Source organism: Mobula birostris, chromosome X (genome assembly GCF_030028105.1).
Source record: "Mobula birostris isolate sMobBir1 chromosome X, sMobBir1.hap1, whole genome shotgun sequence".
Classification (NCBI taxonomy): Eukaryota; Metazoa; Chordata; class Chondrichthyes; order Myliobatiformes; family Myliobatidae; genus Mobula; species Mobula birostris.
The window spans coordinates 80447888-80460546 of record NC_092402.1 but is presented as its reverse complement, the minus strand read 5'-3'; the positions used below and the strand labels follow the sequence as shown (position 1 = coordinate 80460546).

Here is a 12659-nt window from a genome sequence, read left to right as displayed (position 1 = left end):
CACCACAAATAGCACAACGCTTGGGGCAGAATTCGGAGTTCAATCCTGGTGTCCTCTGTAAGGAGTCTCTGCCCTTCTGGTAGCTCAAAGGGCCAGAAGGACCCATTTTGCGCTGTATCTGTAAATAAATAGATCACTGAAAGACAGAGACTGTGCAAAATAAACTTGCAGAATGGGAAATAATTCAGTGGAGTAGCACATAAACCACAGGGACTGCAGGCTTGTCCCCAGACCTGCCAAGTTTACAAAAGTCCCTATTTTAATTATTTTTATCCTGTTGACATACTGAAAATAAGGAAATGTCATAAAAAAAAAAGCAACTAATGCCAATCCATAATGCAAAATTACATTTCAGGAAATCCCCAACTATTTAGGCAGAAGGAAGACAGATCCGATTTAACATTCCAGGTTAATGGCCTTGCATCAGAATTGAAAGTAAACAGGCAAGATCACAGAATGGCAGCTTTATTCATTATGTGCTGTGTTGTATGATGTGGTTAATCACTGTATTACCCATGACCAGGATTTTTCTTGGCAAATTTTTCTACAGAAGTGATTTGCCATTGCCTTCTTCTGAGCAATATCTTTACAGGACAGGTGACTCCATACCCATTATCAACATTCTTCAGAGATTGTCTGTCTGGCATCAGTGATCACATAACCAGGACTTGTGATATGCACCACAGCTCCTCATATGACCATCAAGCACCTGCTTCCATGGCTTCAGGTGACCTTGATTGGTCTATGCAAGAATGTTCCCAGCAGATCTCCTCCTCTACCTTTTCCTTACAGCTCTGCAAATTCCTTCCTTTCAGGTACTTTCCAGCTTTCTTTTTAACATTGAAATACAGGAAAGGGTAAAGGAAGTGAGAACAAAAGATATAAAGTCTTTAGAAGAATGGGGACATAATTGCTGCATCTCAGGAGGCTGAGGTTTACTTACAACACATGAACAATTTGCTTAAGTTTTAAGCCAATGGTACAAACTGCATGTTCCAGCTTGTCTGAAATTTATATCAATGAGAAGTGGCATGAAAGAAAAAATGTTGATCTACAGGATCACATTATAAAACAGCAGCTTCCAACATTAAAGATCCATAATAGCAATGGAGTTTATGAAATAGATGGTCGTAAAAACTAACCTACCAAAGGATAAATAACTTAAGACAAAATCTTATGAGGACAGAATGCAAAAGATCTAGAATAAAAATATTGGATACAAGAGATTCTGCAGATGCTGGAAATCCTGAGCAACACGAAATGCTGGAGACAAGTGAGGTAGCATATGGAGGTGAACGAATGATCAACATTTTGGGCCAAGACCCTTTCCTCAGGACTGAAAAGGAAGGGTGACAGCCTGAAATGTTGACCGTTTATTCCACTCTATAGATGCTGCCTGACATGCTGAGTTTGTCCAACATTTTTTTTAAATTTTGCTAAAAATACTGGATTGCTGGTTATCAACTCAACATAAAAGACTCAGGCAATATTCCTCATACTTACCACAGTAATATTTACCACAGCATTGTGGGGACTCAAACACTGGAGTTACAGTGGAAGAAAGATGGAATAAAATGACAAGGACTGCAACATCGAAGTCATGTTAGTGCGCCAAACTGTCACCTAACCAGTACTTGGTTCTTCCGATGTACACGTAAATTGCTACCTCATGTGTAAAGTCTGCATAAAGCACTGAGCAATGGAAAGAGAGAAGGGGCAAAGCTTCTGCAATTGCAGTGGAAAGACCAGGAGCCCATCCCTTTAAAATGCCAGAAAGTGAGGACAGAATTACCTAGTGTTGGCATATCGCAGATGCCAGAAGAGTAATTGGATATGAATGCAAGTGGGTAGTGAGGATAAGGGCAACCCTATTCTGGTCCTGAGGTAGAGGGAGTGGGATAAAATTTGGGAAGAGATGGTGGTGTCTGCTCCACTTCTGCAAGGCTCATCAACTTTTGTGACCAGACAATAAAATGAAAGACAACGGTAACAATGGCTGGAAAGTGGCATCACCAGAACTGATGCAGATGTTATTATCTAATACATTACAAAAATCAACATTTTGGTTTTGCACCACACAAAAATATCGTACTGTTCAAACAGATGCATTAATTCAGATTGCTGGCCAGTTTGAATAAGTTAGTGATGGATTTCTGGAAGAAATTGCAACATTTCCCTTGTATAAAAGAAAAACATCTTAATTCAATTTCCGGTTTATTTTAGGAAAGACAACACCCCAACTCTTGATTTAAAAAAAAATGGGCTGTATCATTGATGCCTCCTCTTGTTCAGTTGAAACCAAAATGGAACATTTGTACTAAAATAACACCCTTAACAAAAACACTGCATTACATGAGCACAAGATGTGATGTCACTGACAATGCCCAAGCAGCCTGGAACTGAAGAACCTGTATTGAAAAAGACTCCAAGTGTATTGATGGTTTCTGGCAAATTTCAGTAGCTCCACTAACCAAATGCCCAACTGTTTAATCTGATTTTTTTTTTTTATTCAGACAAGTGACGTTTGCTAGACGTGAATACAGATTAAAGTAAAATTTAACTTCAAAACCCTTGTTTCTTTTTGTTCTGGAATGATAATAAATACCTTATTTCACAACAAAATAACTAATAGCAACATCATTGTATGGTCAATAATATAACAACCTTCAAATTAGATACCCCAGCACAAGTCCCAATAAATCCAAAGCTTAATGACCAACTTGCAAAGGAAGGAACTGCAACAAGGTAATTCATTGAAATAAGATTTCTGTCAGCAAGAAAAAAATTTCATTGGCAATTCAATTTCTTTCAAAAACAAAACAAAATGAGAGGCATTGATCCTGTGGATAGTCAGAGGCTTCTTCCCAGGGCTGGAATGGCTAGCATGAGAGGGCACATTTTAAGGTGCTTGGAAGTAGGTACAGAGGAGATGTCAGGGGTAAGTTTTTTGATAGATAGATAGATAGTTAGATATATTTATATATTAAAAAAAAGCAGAGAGCGGTGAGTGCATGGAATGGGCTGCCGGCGACGGTGGTGGAGGTGGACAGGTACATGGAGCTCAGAAAAATAGAGGGCTATGGGTAACCCTAGGTAATTTCTAAGGTAAGGACATGTTTGGCACAGCTTTGTGGGCTGAAGGGCCTGTATTGTGCTGTAGACTTTCTATGTTTCTAAAATCCAATAGCTGTTAATCTGTAGAAATGGCGAAAGCAAAAATGCAGACCAGTACGTCAACTAAAAGTAGGACTGTCAAAATACTTATATGCAACTCCTAGCCATAGACTCACTAAAATTACATTAACTCTTCTAGAATCTGGTTAATCTTAACATCGCAGCTCCTACTAGAAGCAGTACAAAGCACTGGAGGACATGTACAAGAAATTTACAAGAATTGACTTAAGCTACAAGCAAATAGTGAACACAGTAGAGCTTTTATTTAGCAGGAAAAAGAATTGGGAGACTTGACAGAGGTCTTTAAATTATGAATTCAATAACGTAGAAATGGACTGAGTGTTTCCATTTGTTATTGAATCAAACCATAGGCCTCAATTTCAAGGTTATTCAATCAGATTGTGAAAAAATTGGAGCCATTACTCAATCCTTGGGATGTTGAACGCTACCATAGGAAGCAACTTTCAAATGGAAATCATACAGAAAAGGGAATAGAAAGTAAAATCTAAAAGGCCAAGACATTATAAAATACAAGGCAGAGCATTTAGACTATGTTTTTCTTGCTTCTGTATTCAATACAAATCCAAATAAATATCAGGTACAACACCATAATGAACAAACCCGAAGATGAAGATAGTTAACCATGAAGATCAAAAAGGTCTGAATTACATTCCTTTATTTGGACAAACCAGCAACAGTGACTAAGCTGTTCTGTACAGTTAGGAAATAGAAAAGCAGCAGGAAAATTAATTGCAAGTTCTTAATTGTCATCTTGCACCAGAACTTTAGCTTTGAGCTAAGTAGTCAAAGCCCAAATTCCTTTTGGATTTAACCCAAATTAACAGCAATTCCATGATCACCATTCCCAGAGCAGAAGTGACCATATAAATTGTTATGCATGAGGCTACAACATATTTATTGCAGCATTTCTGCACAGCACTAATAAAGAGCCCAACTTATAGATCAAATACACCAACTTTAAGAGGGGTGATTGGTAAGCTCGTGGCCTAAGGTAGGAGTCAATTTTAGAAAACCTAGCGCATTTTATTTTTCAACATAGTCCCCTCCTACATTTACACACTTAGTCCAGCAGTCGTGGAGCATACAGATCCCTTCTTTGTAGAAGTGGTCCACAGCAGGGGTGATTGATAAGTTCGTGGCCTAAGGTACAAGGAGATGAGTTATTAACTTCAAACTTTCTGCATTATCACTCAAAGAGTTGAACTGCACATGCATGTAACAAGAACATCTTGGACCTCCAGGTGGTCCATAGCAGGGGCGATTGATAAGTTTGTGGCCTTAGGTAGAAGGAGATGAGTTATACAGCTCTTGTTACATGCACATGCAGTTCAACTCTGAATGAAAATGCAAAAAGTTTGAAGTTAATAACTCATCTCTTTCTACCCTAGGCCATGAACTTATCAATCACCCCTGCTGTGGACCACTTCTGGAGGTCCAAAACACCAACTTCTACAAAGAAGGGATTCATATGCTCCACGACCACTGGACTAAGTGTGTAAATGCAGGAAAAATAAATGTGCTAGGTTTTCTAAAATTGACTCCTTCTACCTTAGGCCACGAACTTATCAATCACCCCTCGTAATTTACTCATCCATTAAAGAAATACAATGGCATCTCACCCAAGCTTAGTAACTGCAACACTCTTGATGTTTCGAATGCAAGACTCTTAAGATTCAGATCTGAAATCAAACATGAGACAATTAGGTTTTACAACAATGCACCAGCAAACCAGCGCTCTCAACAAGTTAACCACATTTGGTTAAAAAAGAAATCAGATGCAGCGTAACCAATGGCAGAATTTCCCAACAGCCAGATCTTGTTTCAGTACTGAAGTTAATCAGCTCAGATTTGAACATCCCCATTGCTGTGGTTAGGTTTTTCAAAGAAACTCACTTATTCCTTTCTTGAAGACCTACATGCCTGCATAACCATGTGGTAAGGAATTACCAGAAAAAAAGTTACCATTCGGTGGTTACAAGGACAAACATTAATAGAACTAAATAATATAATCACAGACACTTCACAACTTCAGACAACAGTCACCTCAGATGTTACTCAGATCTAGGTTAAACTCAAAGTAGAACATACTTTGAACTACTAGCACATACTTTGTACTACTACATCCACTAGTTGTAGGTGATTCAATGGTCTTCTAATTACTTAATGATGTTTTGAGTAGTGGAAAAACAAAAACTTGCCAACATACGCAAGAAAGAATGAACCTTATGGAAAGCAAAGCAAAGCAGTTTGCTTAGTGTGAAGACCTCTCACATACCTTCACCACAAATCTGAGTAGCCTGAAGTTAAAAGAAACACAAGATCAGTGAACCAGCTCATAGAGCTGCGCCTCACTGCCCTCGCATCAAAATTTAACCTTAACCTCTTGGATGAAGTTTGCACCTTCTCCCTCTGACCACGTGGTTTTCCTCTGGGCTTTTCCTGGGGACTTAATGATAACTGTGGACTCAACGGACTAAAGGGCCAGTTCTTGCACTGTACGACTGACTCAAATTCAAAGCACAAGCAGGAAATAAAACAAATATTTCTGGAAAGCAATTGTGCCAGCACATTATCTAAAATTCAATCTGCTTCCTGGTGCAATACAAACCAGAATCAGTGAGCACTGCCAATAGATACAACATGAAGTTCTAATCAGAACTACTGACACTCTGACTTATTCTGCAATTTAAAGGAGGCAAGTCTTATAACCACAAGTGGCATCAAATTATTTAAAAACTCTTCAGTATGGGATGGCAGTTTTTGAACTGCTTCCTTTTATCCAATGCTTTTTTGTGTGCAATGCAACACATTACAGCCCAGTCTATCACAGTTAAAGCTCTCCGCACCCCCCCCCCACCCCACCGAGCACATCTACGAGAAGCACTGTCCCAGGAAAGCAGCACCCATCATCAGAGACCCCCCACCACTATCCAGGCCATGTTCTCTTCTCACTGCTGCCATCAGGGAGGAGGTACAAGAGCCTCAGGAGGATACCAGCAGGTTCAGGAACCATCAAGCTCTTGAACCAGAGGAGATGGCTTTACTCACCCCATCACTGAACTGTTCCCACAACCTATGAACTCACTTTCAAGGACTCTTCATCTCATGTTGTTGATATTTATTATTGTTATTAATTTTTTTTCTCATTTTATATTTGCACTGTTTATTGTCTTTTGCACATTGGTGCTTGCCCACACTGTTGGGTGTGGTCTTTCATTGATTCTATTGTATTTACTGTGAATGCCCAAAAGAAAATGAATAGTTGTATATGATAACATACATGTACTTTGATAATAAATTTACTTTGAACTTTCGATTAGAACCCGTTGCAACCTGAGAAAACCTTCTTTGCTGGCCTCCACACCACTAATTTTAGCTTCATTAATAAACTTACTAATCAATATTCACATCCTAGTGTTTAATAAACACAACACAGTAACATTCCCACTTAACACGTTTCATTTGTGAAAACGTATCTACAGCGCCTTAAGGGGCATTACAACATTAAAATATAAATGTTAACAGCGTGTGCACACCAAAATTGCCTGATCTCTAAAGAAGCGACCCAAGACTTGGAACTCTTGATCATGGTCAAATTCTCACTTCCACTAATACTTAACCTAGCTGATAGTTACGTACAGAAACACAATGGATCTTTACAAATCAGATGAGTTTGATCACCATCCTGCCAAACAGGACCACACAATCACAACTATACATAAAATTGGGAAAGTGGACGGAGGAGGAAAGGGCCGGAGACTTTCGGGGTGGGGGGGGGAGACGAGTTGGACAGAGAGGAGCGGGGAATGGGGTATGGGGCTAGGAGAGGAGAGTGGAAAGGCCGGGACGAGGTGGGGGGCGAAGGGGTGGAGACCGAGTCTTTTTTTCAGCCACTCTCCCGGGAACAGCTCCAAACGCTCTACACCCGACTCTGAACGATCGGCGGCCTTGTCACTGCCATTATTGCCGCCGCCGCCTCGATAGGGAGCGGGAGCAGCCGAGCACCAAACTTACCTCCACACAAGCACCGCTCCTTTGCTACACAGTCCCGCCTTCTACTCCGATTGGTGCAGATACCTGTCACATGAGAAGCATGTGAGCGCCGTGGCTGTGTCGTGTGGTCAAATAGAGAGCGGAGTGGCACGGAGGCGGGATAAGTGGGGGAGGTTTTCTTCCACTGAAACTTCGAAATGTTCATTTCTTTCTTTTACTCTTTAAGCGTGTTTTAGCAACAATAAAGGTGACCTAGATTTCATCAGGTTTAAATAGTAACGTACAATTTAAGCTAAAACGAAAGGAAAATGCTGGGTATTTATTCATAACATTATTACTTGTATTATTATTATTATCATCATCATCATTCCAATTTGGATCAAAGTAATACCAACAGGTAAGAACCAACTGCACTTCTTCAGTGCCCCCCCCTTGTGAAATAGACAGTGGTCCTTCATAACTTATTCAACGTCGTCCGCCTGTTCAAAGAATAGGCGGACAAGGAAGTCCTCTGATATTTCATTGTAAATCAATCTTTACTTGCTCAGTTGTGAAATAAATTGTTGCTAAGAAAAGCAATGTAAGATTAACATAGTAGGAATTACTAACTCAGTAGATAGTTCTCAAAGGATTTTTGAACTTCATACTGGGAACAGCATGTTCAAAATTCAGTTTTTTTATCACATGCGTTTTTCAATCACCATAGAATTGTAGAGTTTTAAACAGGCCCTTCAGCCCACTGTCTTTGCACTCATCATCATTCCAATCTAACTTATTGAATTGAATTGACTTTATTTCTTACATTTTTCATATACATGAGGAGTAAAAATCTTTACATTCTGTCTCTGTCTAAATGTGCAATCATGGTGATTTATAATAAATAGATGGTCAATGTAATATAGGGTACACTCAAATCAGTGTGAGTTAACCAGTCTGATGGCCTGGTGAAAGAAGCTGTTCTGGAGCCTGTTGGTCATGGCTTTTATGCTGTGGTACCATTTCCCGGATGGTAGCAGCTGGAATAGATTGTGGTTGGGGTGACTTGGGTCTCCAATGATCCTTTGGGCCCTTTTTACACACCTGTCTTTGTAAGTGTCCTGAACAGTGGGAAGTTCACAACTACAGATACACTGGGCTGTCCGCACCACTCTCTGCAGAGTCCTGCGATTGAGGAAGGTACAGTTCCCATATCAGGCAGTGATGCAGCCAGTCAGGATGCTCTCAATTGTGCCCCTGTAGAAAATTCTTAGGATTTGGGGGGCCATACCGTCTGAGGTGAAAGAGGTGCTATTGTGCCTTTTTCACCATGCAGCTGGTGTGTACAGACCACGTGAGATCCTCGGTGATGTGGATGCCGAGAAATTTAAAGCTGTTTACCCTCTCAACCCCAGATCCATTGATATCAACAGGGATTAGCCCGTCTCCATTCCTCCTGTAATCCACAACCAGCTCCTTTGTTTTTGTGACATTGAGGGGAGGTTGTTTTCTTGACACCACTGTATCAGAGAGATGACTTCTTCCCTGTTGGCCACCTCGTTATTGTTTGAGATGAGGCCAATCAATATCCTGTTGTCGGCAAATTTAATTAACTGATTAGAGCTGTGGGTGGTGACACAGTCTTGGGTATACAGGGAGTAAAGTACACATCCGTGAGGGGCTCCTGTGTTGAGAGTCAGAGGGTTGGAGGTGAGGGAGTCCACTCCTACAACCTGCTGGCGATCTGACAGGAAATCCAGGAACCAGCTGAACAACTATATCTACTTAGTTTGTTCATTATGTGCCGTGTTGTATGATGTAGATGATCACGGTCTCATGACCATGATTGTTCCTGGTAAGTTTTTCTATAGAAATAGTTTGTCATTGCCACCTTCTGGGCAGTGTCTTCACAAGAGGCCACACATGAGGCTACTTAACAAGATAAGAGCCCATGGAATTACGGGAAAGTTACATACATGGATAAGGTGTTGGCTGATTGGCAGGAAACAGAGAGTGGGAATAAAGGGATCCTATTCTGGTTGGCTGCCGGTTACCAGTGGTGTTCCTCAGGGGTCCGTGTTGGGGCTGCTTCTTTTTACATTGTACATCAACAATTTGGATTATGGAATAGATGGCTTTGTGGCTAAGTTTGCTGACGATACGAAGATAGATGGAGGGGCCGGTAGTGCTGAGGAAACAGAGAGTCTGCAGAGAGCCTTGGATAGATTGGAAGAATGGGCAAAGAAGTGGCAAATAAAATACAATGTTGGAAAGTGCATGGTTATGCTCTTTGGCAGAAGAAATAAACAGGCAGACTATTATTTAAATGGAGAGAGAATTCAAAGTTCTGAGATGCAACGGGACTTGGGAGTCCTCGTACAGGATACCCTTAAGGTTAACCTCCAGTCCTTGAGTCAGTAGTGAAGAAGGCGAATGCAATGTTGGTATTCATTTCTAGAGGAATAGAGTATAGGAGCAGGGATGTGATGTTGAGGCTCTGTAAGGCGCTGGTGAGACCTCACTTGGAGTACTGTGGGCAGTTTTGGTCTCCTTATTTAAGAAAGGATGTGCTAACGTTGGAGAGGGTACAGAGAAGATTCACTAGAATGATTCTGGGAATGAGAGGGTTAACATATGAGGAACGTTTGTCCGCTCTTGGACTGTATTCCTTGGAGTTTAGAAGAATGAGGGGAGACCTCATAGAAACATTCCGAATGTTGAAAGGCATGGACAGAGTGGATGTGGCAAAGTTGTTTCCCATGATGGGGGAGTCTAGTACGAGAAGGCATGACTTAAGGATTGAAGGGCACCCATTCAGAACAGAAATGCAAAGAAATTTTTTTAGCCAGAGGGTGGTGAATCTATGGAATTTGTTGCCACGGGCGGCAGTGGAGGCCAAGTCATTGGGTGTATTTAAGACAGAGATTGATAGGTATCTGAGTAGCCGGGACATCAAAGGTTATGGTGAGAAGGCAGAGGAGTGGGACTAAATGGGAGAATGGATCAGCTCATGATAAAATGGCGGAGCAGACTCGATGGGCCGAATGGCCAACTTCTGTTCCTTTGTCTTATGGTCTAAGATGGGTGACCACAGCCATTATCAGTACTCTTCAGGGATTGTCTGCCTGCCATCAGTGGCCGCATAACCAGCACGTGATATACACCAGCTGCTCGTACGACCATCCACCACCTGCTCCCATGGCTTCACGTGACCCTGATCAGGGGGCTAAGCAGGTGCTACCCCTTGCCCAACGGTGACCTGCAGGCAAGCGGAGGGAAGGAGAGCCTTACACCTCCTTTGGTAGAGACATATCTCCAACCCCTATCTGACTCTTATTTAATAATAAAAGTAAATATTTTGCTGTGAGCATCTTAGCAACTTGGAGACCCCTGAAACTGCATTAAAATTTGCCGTAGTTCTCAACAACCATGCTGAAATTTTGTAGGGTAGAGGAGGGAGAAACCACAGAGTTTGAATGTTATTTAGTTTACAATTATCCTAACATATTTCTAGCATTATCCAGAATACAAAAGAAGACAACATTCCTGAAAGTAGCATCAAAATGTGAGACTTAATGTACAAAGAAAATAAGTGCCCAACACAATATTTTAGTGAGATTTCAGCCTTCTCCGCACCAAGTTTTATGCTCAACCAATTAACATGACAGAAAACCCCTTGACGAGGATGTGAAAGGCTGGAATTAAATCTACAGTGTCAGGACTTGCGGATGCATTAACATCCATTTTATTGCAATTTGCAAATAAGCTAATGCAATGCTTTTTCAGATAAGTAAGAATTGCTTGGTTACGTACCTTATCGTTGAATAAAGAACTAAGTCCACCAAAACTATCACAGAATGATCAAGGATCAAAGATCAACTTCATTTGCCATATACATTTACATATAATTCGGAATTTGCAGTGGTGTTAGTCAGGCAAGATATGCACCACAAAGCAACATTCAACAATTATAAAGAATTATATAAAATATAGAAATTATACTACAGACATGGAATAAAATGTGCATAAGTATATAAATACCAGTATGTATTCATAATGTAAACAATATTATAAAAAGTGGTTTAAAGTGTTTACAGTGCAGTGTGGTGACTGAGGTAATAGAAAGTGGGGGTGGTGGGGTCTAATTAGAATGGTTGATCAGATTAATTGCTTGAGGAAAGAAACATTTAAGATGGTATGACATTTTTGTTTTTATAGCTCTATAGTACCTTCCAAAAGGGAGCTTTGCAGTTATAGTATTTCTACAATTTAATGTGTTTGCATGCAATAGAAGTCCTAATAAAGGTGTAAAATATTAAAATAAATTTTGTTCCTTCATCCATTTGAAGTGGCTATACATTTATTTCTCTGGTCATGAAATAATATATGAGGTGTTTGCTCTTGAAAAGGATTGGAATTTTCACTTCCGGTATTTGTCAATATATGAGGGAGTTTTGTTCAAGGAGAATTTGCAAATTGGCTACACATTGGTATTGCAGTTAGTGCTGCTGCCTCACAGCTATGTTGACCCAAGGGTTATCCTGATCTTGAGTGCTGTTTGTGCAGAGTTTCCACATTTTCTCCGTGATAGCTGTGATGCTCTGATTTACTGTTATGTATCAAAGATGTGCTGGTATGTTTATTAGCCACTCTATATTACCCCTTGGTTATTTATTTCGAGTAATAATATGGAATAGGCCCTTCTGGCCCTTCAAGCCACACCACCCAGAACCCCTGACAATCACCGATTTAACACTAACCTAATCATTGGACAATTTACAATGACCGATTAACCTATTAACCAGTACATCTTTGGATTGTGGGAGGAAACCAGAGCACCAGAGAAAACCCACACATTCCATGGGGAGAATGTACAGACTCCTTACAGAGGACACTGGAATTGAACTCTGAACTCCGATGCCCGAGCTGTAATAGTGTCACGCTAACTGCTGCACTGTTGTGGCATCCATGGTGTAGGTTAATAGCCAAAACATTAAAAAGGGCTTTATTGGCATGTGTGAGAAAGAATACATTACAGGGGTATGAGGAAATAAAGATTATTTCTACAACCAATGGTGCTCTATTTCTCATAGCCAATTAGTCAGATAGTCACTCCACAATTATGGGCTGCACTGACAGGAAGGAAATTAGGGATCGCAGGATGAATGAGTAGATTGCAATTAGGAATTCACTGTGGCAATCTCCTCTCAAGTAGAAACACAAATGATTCTGTAGATGCTGGAAATCCAGAGTAACACAGACAAAATGCTGGAGGAACTCAGCAGGTCAGGTAGCATCCATGAAAAGGAATAAAGAGCTAACGTTTTGATTTGAGACCAGGTCATGAGGGCTCTCAGCTCGAAACAGCAGCTCTTTATTTCTCTCCATAGATGCTGACTGAACTGCAGAGTTCCTCTATCATTTTGTGTGTGTCCTATCAAATATATATACCATTTTGAATACCACTGGTAGGGATCACACCCAAGGAAAAACAA

The 12659-nt window shown here is 40.6% G+C and overlaps 1 protein-coding gene across 2 annotated transcripts in view; it reads right to left on the bottom strand.

Moving 5' to 3' along the window:
* The window catches only part of LOC140191912 (progranulin-like), a 78516-nt gene extending 71268 nt beyond the window's left edge, over positions 1-7248 (bottom strand). The window contains exons 1-2 of one of the 2 annotated variants that reach the window (XM_072249773.1): positions 7210-7248; positions 4815-4874 (exon numbers count right to left, since the gene is read on the bottom strand). The gene's annotated coding sequence lies outside the window, so the exon portion shown is untranslated. The remainder of the gene's footprint in view (positions 1-4814; positions 4875-7209) is intronic. The other variant, XM_072249774.1, reaches the window with a different exon arrangement.
* Positions 7249-12659: the final 5411 nt, after the last annotated feature.